General features: G+C 38.9%; 5 non-coding genes and 17 pseudogenes across 5 annotated transcripts; all 22 read right to left on the bottom strand.

Annotated features, from left to right (window-relative positions):
* Positions 1-199: 199 nt before the first annotated feature.
* LOC127936989 (uncharacterized) lies at positions 200-318 on the bottom strand (annotated as a pseudogene).
* Positions 319-958: 640 nt separating this feature from the next.
* LOC127936171 (uncharacterized) lies at positions 959-1,077 on the bottom strand (annotated as a pseudogene).
* Positions 1,078-2,415: 1,338 nt separating this feature from the next.
* On the bottom strand, positions 2,416-2,534 carry LOC127936825 (uncharacterized; annotated as a pseudogene).
* Positions 2,535-3,186: 652 nt separating this feature from the next.
* LOC127937691 (5S ribosomal RNA) lies at positions 3,187-3,305 on the bottom strand. Its single transcript, XR_008148475.1, has one exon. It is a non-coding gene; the product is annotated as a 5S ribosomal RNA (ribosomal RNA).
* Positions 3,306-3,670: 365 nt separating this feature from the next.
* On the bottom strand, positions 3,671-3,789 carry LOC127937551 (uncharacterized; annotated as a pseudogene).
* Positions 3,790-4,705: 916 nt separating this feature from the next.
* Positions 4,706-4,824, bottom strand: LOC127936170 (uncharacterized; annotated as a pseudogene).
* Positions 4,825-6,452: 1,628 nt separating this feature from the next.
* Positions 6,453-6,571, bottom strand: LOC127937690 (5S ribosomal RNA). The gene has a single exon (XR_008148474.1). It is a non-coding gene; the product is annotated as a 5S ribosomal RNA (ribosomal RNA).
* Positions 6,572-7,073: 502 nt separating this feature from the next.
* On the bottom strand, positions 7,074-7,192 carry LOC127937463 (uncharacterized; annotated as a pseudogene).
* Positions 7,193-8,109: 917 nt separating this feature from the next.
* LOC127936169 (uncharacterized) lies at positions 8,110-8,228 on the bottom strand (annotated as a pseudogene).
* A 1,339-nt stretch (positions 8,229-9,567) lies between these two features.
* On the bottom strand, positions 9,568-9,686 carry LOC127937537 (uncharacterized; annotated as a pseudogene).
* A 633-nt stretch (positions 9,687-10,319) lies between these two features.
* LOC127937689 (5S ribosomal RNA) lies at positions 10,320-10,438 on the bottom strand. The gene has a single exon (XR_008148473.1). It is a non-coding gene; the product is annotated as a 5S ribosomal RNA (ribosomal RNA).
* A 503-nt stretch (positions 10,439-10,941) lies between these two features.
* On the bottom strand, positions 10,942-11,060 carry LOC127936988 (uncharacterized; annotated as a pseudogene).
* Positions 11,061-11,975: 915 nt separating this feature from the next.
* LOC127936168 (uncharacterized) lies at positions 11,976-12,094 on the bottom strand (annotated as a pseudogene).
* A 1,336-nt stretch (positions 12,095-13,430) lies between these two features.
* Positions 13,431-13,549, bottom strand: LOC127937565 (uncharacterized; annotated as a pseudogene).
* A 655-nt stretch (positions 13,550-14,204) lies between these two features.
* LOC127937688 (5S ribosomal RNA) lies at positions 14,205-14,323 on the bottom strand. Its single transcript, XR_008148472.1, has one exon. It is a non-coding gene; the product is annotated as a 5S ribosomal RNA (ribosomal RNA).
* Positions 14,324-14,825: 502 nt separating this feature from the next.
* On the bottom strand, positions 14,826-14,944 carry LOC127936987 (uncharacterized; annotated as a pseudogene).
* Positions 14,945-15,862: 918 nt separating this feature from the next.
* LOC127937093 (uncharacterized) lies at positions 15,863-15,981 on the bottom strand (annotated as a pseudogene).
* Positions 15,982-16,900: 919 nt separating this feature from the next.
* Positions 16,901-17,019, bottom strand: LOC127936824 (uncharacterized; annotated as a pseudogene).
* Positions 17,020-18,546: 1,527 nt separating this feature from the next.
* LOC127937687 (5S ribosomal RNA) lies at positions 18,547-18,665 on the bottom strand. The gene has a single exon (XR_008148471.1). It is a non-coding gene; the product is annotated as a 5S ribosomal RNA (ribosomal RNA).
* Positions 18,666-19,168: 503 nt separating this feature from the next.
* Positions 19,169-19,287, bottom strand: LOC127936986 (uncharacterized; annotated as a pseudogene).
* Positions 19,288-20,065: 778 nt separating this feature from the next.
* Positions 20,066-20,184, bottom strand: LOC127936167 (uncharacterized; annotated as a pseudogene).
* Positions 20,185-21,525: 1,341 nt separating this feature from the next.
* On the bottom strand, positions 21,526-21,644 carry LOC127936985 (uncharacterized; annotated as a pseudogene).
* Positions 21,645-21,823: the final 179 nt, after the last annotated feature.

The raw sequence follows: 21,823 nt of genomic DNA, 5'->3' as shown, positions 1-21,823 counted from the left end.
ATTGACTCTTTTTTTTTTTTTTTTTTGCAAGATTAATATATAATTCGTGAAAAATATCCAAACATTTAAAGCACTTGGTATTCCCAGGCAGTCTCCCATCCATGTACTAACCTGGCGCAAACCTGCTTATATTCAGAGATCGGGCATTGACTCTATTTTTTGGCAAAATTATTATATACTAAGTGAAAAATTTCAAAAAAACTTAGAGTACCTGGTATTCCCAGGCGGTCTCCCATCCAGGCACTAACCAGGCCCAAACCTGCTTAGCTTACGAGATCAGACAAGATCGGGCATAGCCAGGCTGGTATGGCCATAAGCGAAGACTGCTGCAAAGAGAAGGCTATTTAAAGATCAGCCAATCTACTCGCCAGTACATTATAAAAGTAGGAAAGAAACCCCAAAAGCTTAAAGCACCTGGTATTCCTAGGCGGTCTCTCATCCAAGTACTAACCAGACCTAAACCTGCTAAGATTCAGAGATCGGGCATTGACTCTTTTTTTTTTTTTTGCAAGATTATTATATAATTTGTGAAAAATATCCAAAAATTTAAAGCACCTGGTATTCCCAGGCAGTCTCCCATCCATGTACTAACCTGGCCCAAACCTGCTTATATTCAGAGATCGGGCACTGACTCTATTTTTTGCCAAATTTATTATATACTAAGTGAAAAAATTCCAAAAGCTTAAAGCACCTGGTATTCCTTGGCGGTCTCTCATCCAAGTATTAACCAGATCTAAACCTGCTAAGATTCAGAGATCGGGCATTGACTCTTTTTTTTTTTTTTTGCCAGATTATTATATAATTCGTGAAAAAAATCCAAAAATTTAAAGCACCTGGTATTCCCAGGCAGTCTCCCATCCATGTACTAACCTGGCGCAAACCTGCTTATATTCAGAGATCGGGCATTGACTCTATTTTTTGGCAAAATTATTATATACTAAGTGAAAAATTTCAAAAAAGCTTACAGTACCTGGCATTCCCAGGCGGTCTCCCATCCAGGCACTAACCAGGCCCAAACCTGCTTAGCTTACGAGATCAGACAAGATCGGGCATAGCCAGGCTGGTATGGCCATAAGCGAAGACTGCTGCAAAGAGAAGGCTATTTAAAGATCAGCCAATCTACTCGCCAGTACATTATAAAAGTAGGAAAGAAACCCCAAAAGCTTAAAGCACCTGGTATTCCTAGGCGGTCTCTCATCCAAGTACTAACCTGGCCCAAACCTGCTTATATTCAGAGATCGGGCATTGACTCTATTTTTTGGCAAATTTATTATATACTAAGTGAAAAAATTCCAAAAGCTTAAAGCACCTGGTATTCCTTGGCGGTCTATCATTCAAGTACTAACCAGACCTTAACCTGCTAAGATTCAGAGATCGGGCATTGACTTCTTTTTTTTTTTTTTTTTTGCAAGATTATTATATAATTCGTGAAAAATATCCAAAAATTTAAAGCACCTGGTATTCCCAGGCAGTCTCCCATCCATGTACTAACCTGGCCCAAACCTGCTTATATTCAGAGATCGGGCATTGACTCTATTTTTTGCCAAATTTATTATATACTAAGTGAAAAAATTCCAAAAGCTTTAAGCACCTGGTATTCCTAGGCGGTCTTTCAACCAAGTACTAACCAGACCTAAACCTGCTAAGATTCAGAGATCGGGCATTGACTCTTTTTTTTTTTTTTTGCCAGATTATTATATAATTCGTGAAAAATATCCAAAAATTTAAAGCACCTGGTATTCCCAGGCAGTCTCCCATCCATGTACTAACCTGGCGCAAACCTGCTTATATTCAGAGATCGGGCATTGACTCTATTTTTTGCCAAATTTATTATATACTAAGTGAAAAAATTCCAAAAGCTTAAAGCACCTGGTATTCCTTGGCGGTCTCTCATCCAAGTACTAACTAGACCTAAACCTGCTAAAATTCAGAGATCGGGCATTGACTCTTTTTTTTTTTTTTTGCAAGATTATTATATAATTCGTGAAAAATATCCAAACATTTAAAGCACCTGGTATTCCCAGGCAGTCTCCCATCCATGTACTAACCTGGCGCAAACCTGCTTATATTCAGAGATCGGGCATTGACTCTATTTTTTGCCAAATTTATTATATACTAAGTGAAAAAATTCCAAAAGCTTAAAGCACCTGGTATTCCTTGGCGGTCTCTCATCCAAGTACTAACCAGACCTAAACCTGCTATGATTCAGAGATCGGGCATTGACTCTTTTTTTTTTTTTTTTGCAAGATTATTATATAATTCGTGAAAAATATCCAAACATTTAAAGCACCTGGTATTCCCAGGCAGTCTCCCATCCATGTACTAACCTGGCGCAAACCTGCTTATATTCAGAGATCGGGCATTGACTCTATTTTTTGGCAAAATTATTATATACTAAGTGAAAAATTTCAAAAAAGCTTACAGTACCTGGCATTCCCAGGCAGTCTCCCATCCAGGCACTAACCAGGCCCAAACCTGCTTAGCTTACGAGATCAGACAAGATCGGGCATAGCCAGGCTGGTATGGCCATAAGCGAAGACTGCTGCAAAGAGAAGGCTATTTAAAGATCAGCCAATCTACTCGCCAGTACATTATAAAAGTAGGAAAGAAACCCCAAAAGCTTAAAGCACCTGGTATTCCTTGGCGGTCTCTCATCCAAGTACTAACCAGACCTAAACCTGCTAAGATTCAGAGATCGGGCATTGACTCTTTTTTTTTTTTTTTTGCCAGATTATTATATAATTCGTGAAAAATATCCAAAAATTTAAAGCACCTGGTATTCCCAGGCAGTCTCCCATCCATGTACTAACCTGGCCCAAACCTGCTTATATTCAGAGATCGGGCATTGACTCTATTTTTTGCCAAATTTATTATATACTAAGTGAAAAAATTCCAAAAGCTTAAAGCACCTGGTATTCCTTGGCGGTCTCTCATCCAAGTACTAACCAGACCTAAACCTGCTAAGATTCAGAGATCGGGCATTGACTCTTTTTTTTTTTTTTTTTTTTTTTTTGCAAGATTATTATATAATTCGTGAAAAATATCCAAAAATTTAAAGCACCTGATATTCCCAGGCAGTCTCCCATCCATGTACTAACCTGGCGCAAACCTGCTTATATTCAGAGATCGGGCATTGACTCTATTTTTTGGCAAAATTATTATATACTAAGTGAAAAATTTCAAAAAAGCTTACAGTACCTGGTATTCCCAGGCGGTCTCCCATCCAGGCACTAACCAGGCCCAAACCTGCTTAGCTTCCGAGATCAGACAAGATCGGGCATAGCCAGGCTGGTATGGCCATAAGCGAAGACTGCTGCAAAGAGAAGGCTATTTAAAGATCAGCCAATCTACTCGCCAGTACATTATAAAAGTAGGAAAGAAACCCCAAAAGCTTAAAGCACCTGGTATTCCTAGGCGGTCTCTCATCCAATTACTAACCTGGCCCAAACCTGCTTATATTCAGAGATCGGGCATTGACTCTATTTTTTGGCAAATTTATTATATACTAAGTGAAAAAATTCCAAAATCTTAAAGCACCTGGTATTCCTTGGCGGTCTCTCATCCAAGTACTAACCAGACCTAAACCTGCTAAGATTCAGAGATCGGGCATTGACTCTTTTTTTTTTTTTTTTTTGCAAGATTAATATATAATTCGTGAAAAATATCCAAACATTTAAAGCACCTGGTATTCCCAGGCGGTCTCCCATCCAGGCACTAACCAGGCCCAAACCTGCTTAGCTTACAAGATCAGACAAGATCGGGCATAGCCAGGCTGGTATGGCCATAAGCGAAGACTGCTGCAAAGAGAAGGCTATTTAAAGATCAGCCAATCTACTCGCCAGTACATTATAAAAGTAGGAAAGAAACCCCAAAAGCTTAAAGCACCTGGTATTCCTAGGCGGTCTCTCATCCAAGTACTAACCAGACCTAAACCTGCTAAGATTCAGAGATCGGGCATTGACTCTTTTTTTTTTTTTTTGCAAGATTATTATATAATTTGTGAAAAATATCCAAAAATTTAAAGCACCTGGTATTCCCAGGCAGTCTCCCATCCATGTACTAACCTGGCCCAAACCTGCTTATATTCAGAGATCGGGCACTGACTCTATTTTTTGCCAAATTTATTATATACTAAGTGAAAAAATTCCAAAAGCTTAAAGCACCTGGTATTCCTTGGCGGTCTCTCATCCAAGTATTAACCAGATCTAAACCTGCTAAGATTCAGAGATCGGGCATTGACTCTTTTTTTTTTTTTTGCCAGATTATTATATAATTCGTGAAAAAAATCCAAAAATTTAAAGCACCTGGTATTCCCAGGCAGTCTCCCATCCATGTACTAACCTGGCGCAAACCTGCTTATATTCAGAGATCGGGCATTGACTCTATTTTTTGCCAAATTTATTATATACTAAGTGAAAAAATTCCAAAAGCTTAAAGCACCTGGTATTCCTTGGCGGTCTCTCATCCAAGTACTAACTAGACCTAAACCTGCTAAAATTCAGAGATCGGGCATTGACTCTTTTTTTTTTTTTGCAAGATTATTATATAATTCGTGAAAAATATCCAAACATTTAAAGCACCTGGTATTCCCAGGCAGTCTCCCATCCATGTACTAACCTGGCGCAAACCTGCTTATATTCAGAGATCGGGCATTGACTCTATTTTTTGGCAAAATTATTATATACTAAGTGAAAAATTTCAAAAAAGCTTACAGTACCTGGCATTCCCAGGCGGTCTCCCATCCAGGCACTAACCAGGCCCAAACCTGCTTAGCTTACGAGATCAGACAAGATCGGGCATAGCCAGGCTGGTATGGCCATAAGCGAAGACTGCTGCAAAGAGAAGGCTATTTAAAGATCAGCCAATCTACTCGCCAGTACATTATAAAAGTAGGAAAGAAACCCCAAAAGCTTAAAGCACCTGGTATTCCTAGGCGGTCTCTCATCCAAGTACTAACCTGGCCCAAACCTGCTTATATTCAGAGATCGGGCATTGACTCTATTTTTTGGCAAATTTATTATATACTAAGTGAAAAAATTCCAAAAGCTTAAAGCACCTGGTATTCCTTGGCGGTCTATCATTCAAGTACTAACCAGACCTTAACCTGCTAAGATTCAGAGATCGGGCATTGACTTCTTCTTTTTTTTTTTTTTTTTGCAAGATTATTATATAATTCGTGAAAAATATCCAAAAATTTAAAGCACCTGGTATTCCCAGGCAGTCTCCCATCCATGTACTAACCTGGCCCAAACCTGCTTATATTCAGAGATCGGGCATTGACTCTATTTTTTGCCAAATTTATTATATACTAAGTGAAAAAATTCCAAAAGCTTTAAGCACCTGGTATTCCTAGGCGGTCTTTCAACCAAGTACTAACCAGACCTAAACCTGCTAAGATTCAGAGATCGGGCATTGACTCTTTTTTTTTTTTTTTTGCCAGATTATTATATAATTCGTGAAAAATATCCAAAAATTTAAAGCACCTGGTATTCCCAGGCAGTCTCCCATCCATGTACTAACCTGGCGCAAACCTGCTTATATTCAGAGATCGGGCATTGACTCTATTTTTTGCCAAATTTATTATATACTAAGTGAAAAAATTCCAAAAGCTTAAAGCACCTGGTATTCCTTGGCGGTCTCTCATCCAAGTACTAACTAGACCTAAACCTGCTAAAATTCAGAGATCGGGCATTGACTCTTTTTTTTTTTTTTTGCAAGATTATTATATAATTCGTGAAAAATATCCAAACATTTAAAGCACCTGGTATTCCCAGGCAGTCTCCCATCCATGTACTAACCTGGCGCAAACCTGCTTATATTCAGAGATCGGGCATTGACTCTATTTTTTGCCAAATTTATTATATACTAAGTGAAAAAATTCCAAAAGCTTAAAGCACCTGGTATTCCTTGGCGGTCTCTCATCCAAGTACTAACCAGACCTAAACCTGCTATGATTCAGAGATCGGGCATTGACTCTTTTTTTTTTTTTTTGCAAGATTATTATATAATTCGTGAAAAATATCCAAACATTTAAAGCACCTGGTATTCCCAGGCAGTCTCCCATCCATGTACTAACCTGGCGCAAACCTGCTTATATTCAGAGATCGGGCATTGACTCTATTTTTTGGCAAAATTATTATATACTAAGTGAAAAAATTCCAAAAGCTTAAAGCACCTGGTATTCCTTGGCGGTCTCTCATCCAAGTACTAACCAGACCTAAACCTGCTAAGATTCAGAGATCGGGCATTGACTCTTTTTTTTTTTTTTTTTTTTTTTTTGCAAGATTATTATATAATTCGTGAAAAATATCCAAAAATTTAAAGCACCTGATATTCCCAGGCAGTCTCCCATCCATGTACTAACCTGGCGCAAACCTGCTTATATTCAGAGATCGGGCATTGACTCTATTTTTTGGCAAAATTATTATATACTAAGTGAAAAATTTCAAAAAAGCTTACAGTACCTGGTATTCCCAGGCGGTCTCCCATCCAGGCACTAACCAGGCCCAAACCTGCTTAGCTTCCGAGATCAGACAAGATCGGGCATAGCCAGGCTGGTATGGCCATAAGCGAAGACTGCTGCAAAGAGAAGGCTATTTAAAGATCAGCCAATCTACTCGCCAGTACATTATAAAAGTAGGAAAGAAACCCCAAAAGCTTAAAGCACCTGGTATTCCTAGGCGGTCTCTCATCCAATTACTAACCTGGCCCAAACCTGCTTATATTCAGAGATCGGGCATTGACTCTATTTTTTGGCAAATTTATTATATACTAAGTGAAAAAATTCCAAAAGCTTAAAGCACCTGGTATTCCTTGGCGGTCTCTCATCCAAGTACTAACCAGACCTAAACCTGCTAAGATTCAGAGATCGGGCATTGACTCTTTTTTTTTTTTTTTTTTGCAAGATTAATATATAATTCGTGAAAAATATCCAAACATTTAAAGCACCTGGTATTCCCAGGCAGTCTCCCATCCATGTACTAACCTGGCGCAAACCTGCTTATATTCAGAGATCGGGCATTGACTCTATTTTTTGGCAAAATTATTATATACTAAGTGAAAAATTTCAAAAAAACTTAGAGTACCTGGTATTCCCAGGCGGTCTCCCATCCAGGCACTAACCAGGCCCAAACCTGCTTAGCTTACAAGATCAGACAAGATCGGGCATAGCCAGGCTGGTATGGCCATAAGCGAAGACTGCTGCAAAGAGAAGGCTATTTAAAGATCAGCCAATCTACTCGCCAGTACATTATAAAAGTAGGAAAGAAACCCCAAAAGCTTAAAGCACCTGGTATTCCTAGGCGGTCTCTCATCCAAGTACTAACCAGACCTAAACCTGCTAAGATTCAGAGATCGGGCATTGACTCTTTTTTTTTTTTTTTGCAAGATTATTATATAATTTGTGAAAAATATCCAAAAATTTAAAGCACCTGGTATTCCCAGGCAGTCTCCCATCCATGTACTAACCTGGCCCAAACCTGCTTATATTCAGAGATCGGGCACTGACTCTATTTTTTGCCAAATTTATTATATACTAAGTGAAAAAATTCCAAAAGCTTAAAGCACCTGGTATTCCTTGGCGGTCTCTCATCCAAGTATTAACCAGATCTAAACCTGCTAAGATTCAGAGATCGGGCATTGACTCTTTTTTTTTTTTTTTGCCAGATTATTATATAATTCGTGAAAAAAATCCAAAAATTTAAAGCACCTGGTATTCCCAGGCAGTCTCCCATCCATGTACTAACCTGGCGCAAACCTGCTTATATTCAGAGATCGGGCATTGACTCTATTTTTTGCCAAATTTATTATATACTAAGTGAAAAAATTCCAAAAGCTTAAAGCACCTGGTATTCCTTGGCGGTCTCTCATCCAAGTACTAACTAGACCTAAACCTGCTAAAATTCAGAGATCGGGCATTGACTCTTTTTTTTTTTTTGCAAGATTATTATATAATTCGTGAAAAATATCCAAACATTTAAAGCACCTGGTATTCCCAGGCAGTCTCCCATCCATGTACTAACCTGGCGCAAACCTGCTTATATTCAGAGATCGGGCATTGACTCTATTTTTTGGCAAAATTATTATATACTAAGTGAAAAATTTCAAAAAAGCTTACAGTACCTGGCATTCCCAGGCGGTCTCCCATCCAGGCACTAACCAGGCCCAAACCTGCTTAGCTTACGAGATCAGACAAGATCGGGCATAGCCAGGCTGGTATGGCCATAAGCGAAGACTGCTGCAAAGAGAAGGCTATTTAAAGATCAGCCAATCTACTCGCCAGTACATTATAAAAGTAGGAAAGAAACCCCAAAAGCTTAAAGCACCTGGTATTCCTAGGCGGTCTCTCATCCAAGTACTAACCTGGCCCAAACCTGCTTATATTCAGAGATCGGGCATTGACTCTATTTTTTGGCAAATTTATTATATACTAAGTGAAAAAATTCCAAAAGCTTAAAGCACCTGGTATTCCTTGGCGGTCTATCATTCAAGTACTAACCAGACCTTAACCTGCTAAGATTCAGAGATCGGGCATTGACTTCTTCTTTTTTTTTTTTTTTTGCAAGATTATTATATAATTCGTGAAAAATATCCAAAAATTTAAAGCACCTGGTATTCCCAGGCAGTCTCCCATCCATGTACTAACCTGGCCCAAACCTGCTTATATTCAGAGATCGGGCATTGACTCTATTTTTTGCCAAATTTATTATATACTAAGTGAAAAAATTCCAAAAGCTTTAAGCACCTGGTATTCCTAGGCGGTCTTTCAACCAAGTACTAACCAGACCTAAACCTGCTAAGATTCAGAGATCGGGCATTGACTCTTTTTTTTTTTTTTTTTGCCAGATTATTATATAATTCGTGAAAAATATCCAAAAATTTAAAGCACCTGGTATTCCCAGGCAGTCTCCCATCCATGTACTAACCTGGCGCAAACCTGCTTATATTCAGAGATCGGGCATTGACTCTATTTTTTGCCAAATTTATTATATACTAAGTGAAAAAATTCCAAAAGCTTAAAGCACCTGGTATTCCTTGGCGGTCTCTCATCCAAGTACTAACTAGACCTAAACCTGCTAAAATTCAGAGATCGGGCATTGACTCTTTTTTTTTTTTTTGCAAGATTATTATATAATTCGTGAAAAATATCCAAACATTTAAAGCACCTGGTATTCCCAGGCAGTCTCCCATCCATGTACTAACCTGGCGCAAACCTGCTTATATTCAGAGATCGGGCATTGACTCTATTTTTTGCCAAATTTATTATATACTAAGTGAAAAAATTCCAAAAGCTTAAAGCACCTGGTATTCCTTGGCGGTCTCTCATCCAAGTACTAACCAGACCTAAACCTGCTATGATTCAGAGATCGGGCATTGACTCTTTTTTTTTTTTTTTGCAAGATTATTATATAATTCGTGAAAAATATCCAAACATTTAAAGCACCTGGTATTCCCAGGCAGTCTCCCATCCATGTACTAACCTGGCGCAAACCTGCTTATATTCAGAGATCGGGCATTGACTCTATTTTTTGGCAAAATTATTATATACTAAGTGAAAAATTTCAAAAAAACTTAGAGTACCTGGTATTCCCAGGCGGTCTCCCATCCAGGCACTAACCAGGCCCAAACCTGCTTAGCTTACGAGATCAGACAAGATCTGGCATAGCCAGGCTGGTATGGCCATAAGCGAAGACTGCTGCAAAGAGAAGGCTATTTAAAGATCAGCCAATCTACTCGCCAGTACATTATAAAAGTAGGAAAGAAACCCCAAAAGCTTAAAGCACCTGGTATTCCTAGGCAGTCTCCCATCCATGTACTAACCTGGCCCAAACCTGCTTATATTCAGAGATCGGGCACTGACTCTATTTTTTGCCAAATTTATTATATACTAAGTGAAAAAATTCCAAAAGCTTAAAGCACCTGGTATTCCTTGGCGGTCTCTCATCCAAGTACTAACCAGACCTAAACCTGCTAAGATTCAGAGATCGGGCATTGACTCTTTTTTTTTTTTTGCCAGATTATTATATAATTCGTGAAAAATATCCAAAAATTTAAAGCACCTGGTATTCCCAGGCAGTCTCCCATCCATGTACTAACCTGGCCCAAACCTGCTTATATTCAGAGATCGGGCATTGACTCTATTTTTTGCCAAATTTATTATATACTAAGTGAAAAAATTCCAAAAGCTTAAAGCACCTGGTATTCCTTGGCGGTCTCTCATCCAAGTACTAACCAGACCTAAACCTGCTAAGATTCAGAGATCGGGCATTGACTCTATTTTTTGGCAAAATTATTATATACTAAGTGAAAAATTTCAAAAAAGCTTACAGTACCTGGTATTCCCAGGCGGTCTCCCATCCAGGCACTAACCAGGCCCAAACCTGCTTAGCTTCCGAGATCAGACAAGATCGGGCATAGCCAGGCTGGTATGGCCATAAGCGAAGACTGCTGCAAAGAGAAGGCTATTTAAAGATCAGCCAATCTACTCGCCAGTACATTATAAAAGTAGGAAAGAAACCCCAAAAGCTTAAAGCACCTGGTATTCCTAGGCGGTCTCTCATCCAATTACTAACCTGGCCCAAACCTGCTTATATTCAGAGATCGGGCATTGACTCTATTTTTTGGCAAATTTATTATATACTAAGTGAAAAAATTCCAAAAGCTTAAAGCACCTGGTATTCCTTGGCGGTCTCTCATCCAAGTACTAACCAGACCTAAACCTGCTAAGATTCAGAGATCGGGCATTGACTCTTTTTTTTTTTTTTTTTTTGCAAGATTAATATATAATTCGTGAAAAATATCCAAACATTTAAAGCACCTGGTATTCCCAGGCAGTCTCCCATCCATGTACTAACCTGGCGCAAACCTGCTTATATTCAGAGATCGGGCATTGACTCTATTTTTTGGCAAAATTATTATATACTAAGTGAAAAATTTCAAAAAAACTTAGAGTACCTGGTATTCCCAGGCGGTCTCCCATCCAGGCACTAACCAGGCCCAAACCTGCTTAGCTTACGAGATCAGACAAGATCGGGCATAGCCAGGCTGGTATGGCCATAAGCGAAGACTGCTGCAAAGAGAAGGCTATTTAAAGATCAGCCAATCTACTCGCCAGTACATTATAAAAGTAGGAAAGAAACCCCAAAAGCTTAAAGCACCTGGTATTCCTAGGCGGTCTCTCATCCAAGTACTAACCAGACCTAAACCTGCTAAGCATCAGAGATCGGGCATTGACTCTTTTTTTTTTTTTTTGCAAGATTATTATATAATTTGTGAAAAATATCCAAAAATTTAAAGCACCTGGTATTCCCAGGCAGTCTCCCATCCATGTACTAACCTGGCCCAAACCTGCTTATATTCAGAGATCGGGCACTGACTCTATTTTTTGCCAAATTTATTATATACTAAGTGAAAAAATTCCAAAAGCTTAAAGCACCTGGTATTCCTTGGCGGTCTCTCATCCAAGTATTAACCAGATCTAAACCTGCTAAGATTCAGAGATCGGGCATTGACTCTTTTTTTTTTTTGCCAGATTATTATATAATTCGTGAAAAAAATCAAAAAATTTAAAGCACCTGGTATTCCCAGGCAGTCTCCCATCCATGTACTAACCTGGCGCAAACCTGCTTATATTCAGAGATCGGGCATTGACTCTATTTTTTGCCAAATTTATTATATACTAAGTGAAAAAATTCCAAAAGCTTAAAGCACCTGGTATTCCTTGGCGGTCTCTCATCCAAGTACTAACTAGACCTAAACCTGCTAAAATTCAGAGATCGGGCATTGACTCTTTTTTTTTTTTTTGCAAGATTATTATATAATTCGTGAAAAATATCCAAACATTTAAAGCACCTGGTATTCCCAGGCAGTCTCCCATCCATGTACTAACCTGGCGCAAACCTGCTTATATTCAGAGATCGGGCATTGACTCTATTTTTTGGCAAAATTATTATATACTAAGTGAAAAATTTCAAAAAAGCTTACAGTACCTGGCATTCCCAGGCGGTCTCCCATCCAGGCACTAACCAGGCCCAAACCTGCTTAGCTTACGAGATCAGACAAGATCGGGCATAGCCAGGCTGGTATGGCCATAAGCGAAGACTGCTGCAAAGAGAAGGCTATTTAAAGATCAGCCAATCTACTCGCCAGTACATTATAAAAGTAGGAAAGAAACCCCAAAAGCTTAAAGCACCTGGTATTCCTAGGCGGTCTCTCATCCAAGTACTAACCTGGCCCAAACCTGCTTATATTCAGAGATCGGGCATTGACTCTATTTTTTGGCAAATTTATTATATACTAAGTGAAAAAATTCCAAAAGCTTAAAGCACCTGGTATTCCTTGGCGGTCTATCATTCAAGTACTAACCAGACCTTAACCTGCTAAGATTCAGAGATCGGGCATTGACTTCTTCTTTTTTTTTTTTTTGCAAGATTATTATATAATTCGTGAAAAATATCCAAAAATTTAAAGCACCTGGTATTCCCAGGCAGTCTCCCATCCATGTACTAACCTGGCCCAAACCTGCTTATATTCAGAGATCGGGCATTGACTCTATTTTTTGCCAAATTTATTATATACTAAGTGAAAAAATTCCAAAAGCTTTAAGCACCTGGTATTCCTAGGCGGTCTTTCAACCAAGTACTAACCAGACCTAAACCTGCTAAGATTCAGAGATCGGGCATTGACTCTTTTTTTTTTTTTTGCCAGATTATTATATAATTCGTGAAAAATATCCAAAAATTTAAAGCACCTGGTATTCCCAGGCAGTCTCCCATCCATGTACTAACCTGGCGCAAACCTGCTTATATTCAGAGATCGGGCATTGACTCTATTTTTTGCCAAATTTATTATATACTAAGTGAAAAAATTCCAAAAGCTTAAAGCACCTGGTATTCCTTGGCGGTCTCTCATCCAAGTACTAACTAGACCTAAACCTGCTAAAATTCAGAGATCGGGCATTGACTCTTTTTTTTTTTTTTTGCAAGATTATTATATAATTCGTGAAAAATATCCAAACATTTAAAGCACCTGGTATTCCCAGGCAGTCTCCCATCCATGTACTAACCTGGCGCAAACCTGCTTATATTCAGAGATCGGGCATTGACTCTATTTTTTGCCAAATTTATTATATACTAAGTGAAAAAATTCCAAAAGCTTAAAGCACCTGGTATTCCTTGGCGGTCTCTCATCCAAGTACTAACCAGACCTAAACCTGCTATGATTCAGAGATCGGGCATTGACTCTTTTTTTTTTTTTTTTGCAAGATTATTATATAATTCGTGAAAAATATCCAAACATTTAAAGCACCTGGTATTCCCAGGCAGTCTCCCATCCATGTACTAACCTGGCGCAAACCTGCTTATATTCAGAGATCGGGCATTGACTCTATTTTTTGGCAAAATTATTATATACTAAGTGAAAAATTTCAAAAAAGCTTGCAGTACCTGGCATTCCCAGGCAGTCTCCCATCCAGGCACTAACCAGGCCCAAACCTGCTTAGCTTACGAGATCAGACAAGATCGGGCATAGCCAGGCTGGTATGGCCATTAGCGAAGACTGCTGCAAAGAGAAGGCTATTTAAAGATCAGCCAATCTACTCGCCAGTACATTATAAAAGTAGGAAAGAAACCCCAAAAGCTTAAAGCACCTGGTATTCCTTGGCGGTCTCTCATCCAAGTACTAACCAGACCTAAACCTGCTAAGATTCAGAGATCGGGCATTGACTCTTTTTTTTTTTTTTTTGCCAGATTATTATATAATTCGTGAAAAATATCCAAAAATTTAAAGCACCTGGTATTCCCAGGCAGTCTCCCATCCATGTACTAACCTGGCCCAAACCTGCTTATATTCAGAGATCGGGCATTGACTCTATTTTTTGCCAAATTTATTATATACTAAGTGAAAAAATTCCAAAAGCTTAAAGCACCTGGTATTCCTTGGCGGTCTCTCATCCAAGTACTAACCAGACCTAAACCTGCTAAGATTCAGAGATCGGGCATTGACTCTTTTTTTTTTTTTTTTTTTTTTTTTTTTGCAAGATTATTATATAATTCGTGAAAAATATCCAAAAATTTAAAGCACCTGATATTCCCAGGCAGTCTCCCATCCATGTACTAACCTGGCGCAAACCTGCTTATATTCAGAGATCGGGCATTGACTCTATTTTTTGGCAAAATTATTATATACTAAGTGAAAAATTTCAAAAAAGCTTACAGTACCTGGTATTCCCAGGCGGTCTCCCATCCAGGCACTAACCAGGCCCAAACCTGCTTAGCTTCCGAGATCAGACAAGATCGGGCATAGCCAGGCTGGTATGGCCATAAGCGAAGACTGCTGCAAAGAGAAGGCTATTTAAAGATCAGCCAATCTACTCGCCAGTACATTATAAAAGTAGGAAAGAAACCCCAAAAGCTTAAAGCACCTGGTATTCCTAGGCGGTCTCTCATCCAATTACTAACCTGGCCCAAACCTGCTTATATTCAGAGATCGGGCATTGACTCTATTTTTTGGCAAATTTATTATATACTAAGTGAAAAAATTCCAAAAGCTTAAAGCACCTGGTATTCCTTGGCGGTCTCTCATCCAAGTACTAACCAGACCTAAACCTGCTAAGATTCAGAGATCGGGCATTGACTCTTTTTTTTTTTTTTTTTTGCAAGATTAATATATAATTCGTGAAAAATATCCAAACATTTAAAGCACCTGGTATTCCCAGGCAGTCTCCCATCCATGTACTAACCTGGCGCAAACCTGCTTATATTCAGAGATCGGGCATTGACTCTATTTTTTGGCAAAATTATTATATACTAAGTGAAAAATTTCAAAAAAACTTAGAGTACCTGGTATTCCCAGGCGGTCTCCCATCCAGGCACTAACCAGGCCCAAACCTGCTTAGCTTACGAGATCAGACAAGATCGGGCATAGCCAGGCTGGTATGGCCATAAGCGAAGACTGCTGCAAAGAGAAGGCTATTTAAAGATCAGCCAATCTACTCGCCAGTACATTATAAAAGTAGGAAAGAAACCCCAAAAGCTTAAAGCACCTGGTATTCCTAGGCGGTCTCTCATCCAAGTACTAACCAGACCTAAACCTGCTAAGATTCAGAGATCGGGCATTGACTCTTTTTTTTTTTTTTTGCAAGATTATTATATAATTTGTGAAAAATATCCAAAAATTTAAAGCACCTGGTATTCCCAGGCAGTCTCCCATCCATGTACTAACCTGGCCCAAACCTGCTTATATTCAGAGATCGGGCACTGACTCTATTTTTTGCCAAATTTATTATATACTAAGTGAAAAAATTCCAAAAGCTTAAAGCACCTGGTATTCCTTGGCGGTCTCTCATCCAAGTATTAACCAGATCTAAACCTGCTAAGATTCAGAGATCGGGCATTGACTCTTTTTTTTTTTTTTTGCCAGATTATTATATAATTCGTGGAAAAAATCCAAAAATTTAAAGCACCTGGTATTCCCAGGCAGTCTCCCATCCATGTACTAACCTGGCGCAAACCTGCTTATATTCAGAGATCGGGCATTGACTCTATTTTTTGCCAAATTTATTATATACTAAGTGAAAAAATTCCAAAAGCTTAAAGCACCTGGTATTCCTTGGCGGTCTCTCATCCAAGTACTAACTAGACCTAAACCTGCTAAAATTCAGAGATCGGGCATTGACTCTTTTTTTTTTTTTTGCAAGATTATTATATAATTCGTGAAAAATATCCAAACATTTAAAGCACCTGGTATTCCCAGGCAGTCTCCCATCCATGTACTAACCTGGCGCAAACCTGCTTATATTCAGAGATCGGGCATTGACTCTATTTTTTGGCAAAATTATTATATACTAAGTGAAAAATTTCAAAAAAGCTTACAGTACCTGGCATTCCCAGGCAGTCTCCCATTCAGGCACTAACCAGGCCCAAACCTGCTTAGCTTACGAGATCAGACAAGATCGGGCATAGCCAGGCTGGTATGGCCATAAGCGAAGACTGCTGCAAAGAGAAGGCTATTTAAAGATCAGCCAATCTACTCGCCAGTACATTATAAAAGTAGGAAAGAAACCCCAAAAGCTTAAAGCACCTGGTATTCCTTGGCGGTCTCTCATCCAAGTACTAACCAGACCTAAACCTGCTAAGATTCAGAGATCGGGCATTGACTCTTTTTTTTTTTTTTGCCAGATTATTATATAATTCGTGAAAAATATCCAAAAATTTAAAGCACCTGGTATTCCCAGGCAGTCTCCCATCCATGTACTAACCTGGCCCAAACCTGCTTATATTCAGAGATCGGGCATTGACTCTATTTTTTGCCAAATTTATTATATACTAAGTGAAAAAATTCCAAAAGCTTAAAGCACCTGGTATTCCTTGGCGGTCTCTCATCCAAGTACTAACTAGACCTAAACCTGCTAAAATTCAGAGATCGGGCATTGACTCTTTTTTTTTTTTTTTGCAAGATTATTATATAATTCGTGAAAAATATCCAAACATTTAAAGCACCTGGTATTCCCAGGCAGTCTCCCATCCATGTACTAACCTGGCGCAAACCTGCTTATATTCAGAGATCGGGCATTGACTCTATTTTTTGCCAAATTTATTATATACTAAGTGAAAAAATTCCAAAAGCTTAAAGCACCTGGTATTCCTTGGCGGTCTCTCATCCAAGTACTAACCAGACCTAAACCTGCTATGATTCAGAGATCGGGCATTGACTCTTTTTTTTTTTTTTTTGCAAGATTATTATATAATTCGTGAAAAATATCCAAACATTTAAAGCACTCGGTATTCCCAGGCAGTCTCCCATCCATGTACTAACCTGGCGCAAACCTGCTTATATTCAGAGATCGGGCATTGACTCTATTTTTTGGCAAAATTATTATATACTAAGTGAAAAATTTCAAAAAAGCTTACAGTACCTGGCATTCCCAGGCAGTCTCCCATCCAGGCACTAACCAGGCCCAAACCTGCTTAGCTTACGAGATCAGACAAGATCGGGCATAGCCAGGCTGGTATGGCCATAAGCGAAGACTGCTGCAAAGAGAAGGCTATTTAAATATCAGCCAATCTACTCGCCAGTACATTATAAAAGTAGGAAAGAAACCCCAAAAGCTTAAAGCACCTGGTATTCCTTGGCGGTCTCTCATCCAAGTACTAACCAGACCTAAACCTGCTAAGATTCAGAGATCGGGCATTGACTCTTTTTTTTTTTTTTTTGCCAGATTATTATATAATTCGTGAAAAATATCCAAAAATTTAAAGCACCTGGTATTCCCAGGCAGTCTCCCATCCATGTACTAACCTGGCCCAAACCTGCTTATATTCAGAGATCGGGCATTGACTCTATTTTTTGCCAAATTTATTATATACTAAGTGAAAAAATTCCAAAAGCTTAAAGCACCTGGTATTCCTTGGCGGTCTCTCATCCAAGTACTAACCAGACCTAAACCTGCTAAGATTCAGAGATCGGGCATTGACTCTTTTTTTTTTTTTTTGCAAGATTATTATATAATTTGTGAAAAATATCCAAAAATTTAAAGCACCTGGTATTCCCAGGCAGTCTCCCATCCATGTACTAACCTGGCGCAAACCTGCTTATATTCAGAGATCGGGCATTGACTCTATTTTTTGCCAAATTTATTATATACTAAGTGAAAAAATTCCAAAAGCTTAAAGCACCTGGTATTCCTTGGCGGTCTCTCATCCAAGTACTAACTAGACCTAAACCTGCTAAAATTCAGAGATCGGGCATTGACTCTTTTTTTTTTTTTTGCAAGATTAATATATAATTCGTGAAAAATATCCAAACATTTAAAGCACCTGGTATTCCCAGGCAGTCTCCCATCCATGTACTAACCTGGCGCAAACCTGCTTATATTCAGAGATCGGGCATTGACTCTATTTTTTGGCAAAATTATTATATACTAAGTGAAAAATTTCAAAAAAGCTTACAGTACCTGGCATTCCCAGGCAGTCTCCCATCCAGGCACAAACCTGCTTAGCTTACGAGATCAGACAAGATCGGGCATAGCCAGGCTGGTATGGCCATAAGCGAAGACTGCTGCAAAGAGAAGGCTATTTAAAGATCAGCCAATCTACTCGCCAGTACATTATAAAAGTAGGAAAGAAACCCCAAAAGCTTAAAGCACCTGGTATTCCTTGGCGGTCTCTCATCCAAGTACTAACCAGACCTAAACCTGCTAAGATTCAGAGATCGGGCATTGACTCTTTTTTTTTTTTTTTTGCCAGATTATTATATAATTCGTGAAAAATATCCAAAAATTTAAAGCACCTGGTATTCCCAGGCAGTCTCCCATCCATGTACTAACCTGGCCCAAACCTGCTTATATTCAGAGATCGGGCATTGACTCTATTTTTTGCCAAATTTATTATATACTAAGTGAAAAAATTCCAAAAGCTTAAAGCACCTGGTATTCCTTGGCGGTCTCTCATCCAAGTACTAACCAGACCTAAACCTGCTAAGATTCAGAGATCGGGCATTGACTCTATTTTTTGGCAAAATTATTATATACTAAGTGAAAAATTTCAAAAAAGCTTACAGTACCTGGTATTCCCAGGCGGTCTCCCATCCAGGCACTAACCAGGCCCAAACCTGCTTAGCTTCCGAGATCAGACAAGATCGGGCATAGCCAGGCTGGTATGGCCATAAGCGAAGACTGCTGCAAAGAGAAGGCTATTTAAAGATCAGCCAATCTACTCGCCAGTACATTATAAAAGTAGGAAAGAAACCCCAAAAGCTTAAAGCACCTGGTATTCCTAGGCGGTCTCTCATCCAATTACTAACCTGGCCCAAACCTGCTTATATTCAGAGATCGGGCATTGACTCTATTTTTTGGCAAATTTATTATATACTAAGTGAAAAAATTCCAAAAGCTTAAAGCACCTGGTATTCCTTGGCGGTCTCTCATCCAAGTACTAACCAGACCTAAACCTGCTAAGATTCAGAGATCGGGCATTGACTCTTTTTTTTTTTTTTTTTTTGCAAGATTAATATATAATTCGTGAAAAATATCCAAACATTTAAAGCACTTGGTATTCCCAGGCAGTCTCCCATCCATGTACTAACCTGGCGCAAACCTGCTTATATTCAGAGATCGGGCATTGACTCTATTTTTTGGCAAAATTATTATATACTAAGTGAAAAATTTCAAAAAAACTTAGAGTACCTGGTATTCCCAGGCGGTCTCCCATCCAGGCACTAACCAGGCCCAAACCTGCTTAGCTTACGAGATCAGACAAGATCGGGCATAGCCAGGCTGGTATGGCCATAAGCGAAGACTGCTGCAAAGAGAAGGCTATTTAAAGATCAGCCAATCTACTCGCCAGTACATTATAAAAGTAGGAAAGAAACCCCAAAAGCTTAAAGCACCTGGTATTCCTAGGCGGTCTCTCATCCAAGTACTAACCAGACCTAAACCTGCTAAGATTCAGAGATCGGGCATTGACTCTTTTTTTTTTTTTTTTGCAAGATTATTATATAATTTGTGAAAAATATCCAAAAATTTAAAGCACCTGGTATTCCCAGGCAGTCTCCCATCCATGTACTAACCTGGCCCAAACCTGCTTATATTCAGAGATCGGGCACTGACTCTATTTTTTGCCAAATTTATTATATACTAAGTGAAAAATATCCAAAAGCTTAAAGCACCTGGTATTCCTTGGCGGTCTCTCATCCAAGTATTAACCAGATCTAAACCTGCTAAGATTCAGAGATCGGGCATTGACTCTTTTTTTTTTTTTTTGCCAGATTATTATATAATTCGTGAAAAAAATCCAAAAATTTAAAGCACCTGGTATTCCCAGGCAGTCTCCCATCCATGTACTAACCTGGCGCAAACCTGCTTATATTCAGAGATCGGGCATTGACTCTATTTTTTGCCAAATTTATTATATACTAAGTGAAAAAATTCCAAAAGCTTAAAGCACCTGGTATTCCTTGGCGGTCTCTCATCCAAGTACTAACTAGACCTAAACCTGCTTATATTCAGAGATCGGGCATTGACTCTATTTTTTGGCAAAATTATTATATACTAAGTGAAAAATTTCAAAAAAGCTTACAGTACCTGGCATTCCCAGGCGGTCTCCCATCCAGGCACTAACCAGGCCCAAACCTGCTTAGCTTACGAGATCAGACAAGATCGGGCATAGCCAGGCTGGTATGGCCATAAGCGAAGACTGCTGCAAAGAGAAGGCTATTTAAAGATCAGCCAATCTACTCGCCAGTACATTATAAAAGTAGGAAAGAAACCCCAAAAGCTTAAAGCACCTGGTATTCCTAGGCGGTCTCTCATCCAAGTACTAACCTGGCCCAAACCTGCTTATATTCAGAGATCGGGCATTGACTCTATTTTTTGGCAAATTTATTATATACTAAGTGAAAAAATTCCAAAAGCTTAAAGCACCTGGTATTCCTTGGCGGTCTATCATTCAAGTACTAACCAGACCTTAACCTGCTAAGATTCAGAGATCGGGCATTGACTTCTTCTTTTTTTTTTTTTTTTTTGCAAGATTATTATATAATTCGTGAAAAATATCCAAACATTTAAAGCACCTGGTATTCCCAGGCAGTCTCCCATCCATGTACTAACCTGGCCCAAACCTGCTTATATTCAGAGATCGGGCATTGACTCTATTTTTTGCCAAATTTATTATATACTAAGTGAAAAAATTCCAAAAGCTTTAAGCACCTGGTATTCCTAGGCGGTCTTTCAACCAAGTACTAACCAGACCTAAACCTGCTAAGATTCAGAGATCGGGCATTGACTCTTTTTTTTTTTTTTTGCCAGATTATTATATAATTCGTGAAAAATATCCAAAAATTTAAAGCACCTGGTATTCCCAGGCAGTCTCCCATCCATGTACTAACCTGGCGCAAACCTGCTTATATTCAGAGATCGGGCATTGACTCTATTTTTTGCCAAATTTATTATATACTAAGTGAAAAAATTCCAAAAGCTTAAAGCACCTGGTATTCCTTGGCGGTCTCTCATCCAAGTACTAACTAGACCTAAACCTGCTAAAATTCAGAGATCGGGCATTGACTCTTTTTTTTTTTTTTTGCAAGATTATTATATAATTCGTGAAAAATATCCAAACATTTAAAGCACCTGGTATTCCCAGGCAGTCTCCCATCCATGTACTAACCTGGCGCAAACCTGCTTATATTCAGAGATCGGGCATTGACTCTATTTTTTGCCAAATTTATTATATACTAAGTGAAAAAATTCCAAAAGCTTAAAGCACCTGGTATTCCTTGGCGGTCTCTCATCCAAGTACTAACCAGACCTAAACCTGCTATGATTCAGAGATCGGGCATTGACTCTTTTTTTTTTTTTTTTGCAAGATTATTATATAATTCGTGAAAAATATCCAAACATTTAAAGCACCTGGTATTCCCAGGCAGTCTCCCATCCATGTACTAACCTGGCGCAAACCTGCTTATATTCAGAGATCGGGCATTGACTCTATTTTTTGGCAAAATTATTATATACTAAGTGAAAAATTTCAAAAAAACTTAGAGTACCTGGTATTCCCAGGCGGTCTCCCATCCAGGCACTAACCAGGCCCAAACCTGCTTAGCTTACGAGATCAGACAAGATCGGGCATAGCCAGGCTGGTATGGCCATAAGCGAAGACTGCTGCAAAGAGAAGGCTATTTAAAGATCAGCCAATCTACTCGCCAGTACATTATAAAAGTAGGAAAGAAACCCCAAAAGCTTAAAGCACCTGGTATTCCTAGGCAGTCTCCCATCCATGTACTAACCTGGCCCAAACCTGCTGATATTCAGAGATCGGGCACTGACTCTATT

The sequence above is a fragment of the Carassius gibelio genome, chromosome A19, assembly GCF_023724105.1.
Source record: "Carassius gibelio isolate Cgi1373 ecotype wild population from Czech Republic chromosome A19, carGib1.2-hapl.c, whole genome shotgun sequence".
NCBI lineage: Eukaryota > Metazoa > Chordata > Actinopteri > Cypriniformes > Cyprinidae > Carassius > Carassius gibelio.
The sequence above is the reverse complement of the archived record's forward strand: the minus strand, read 5'-3'. Positions and strand labels throughout refer to the sequence as shown.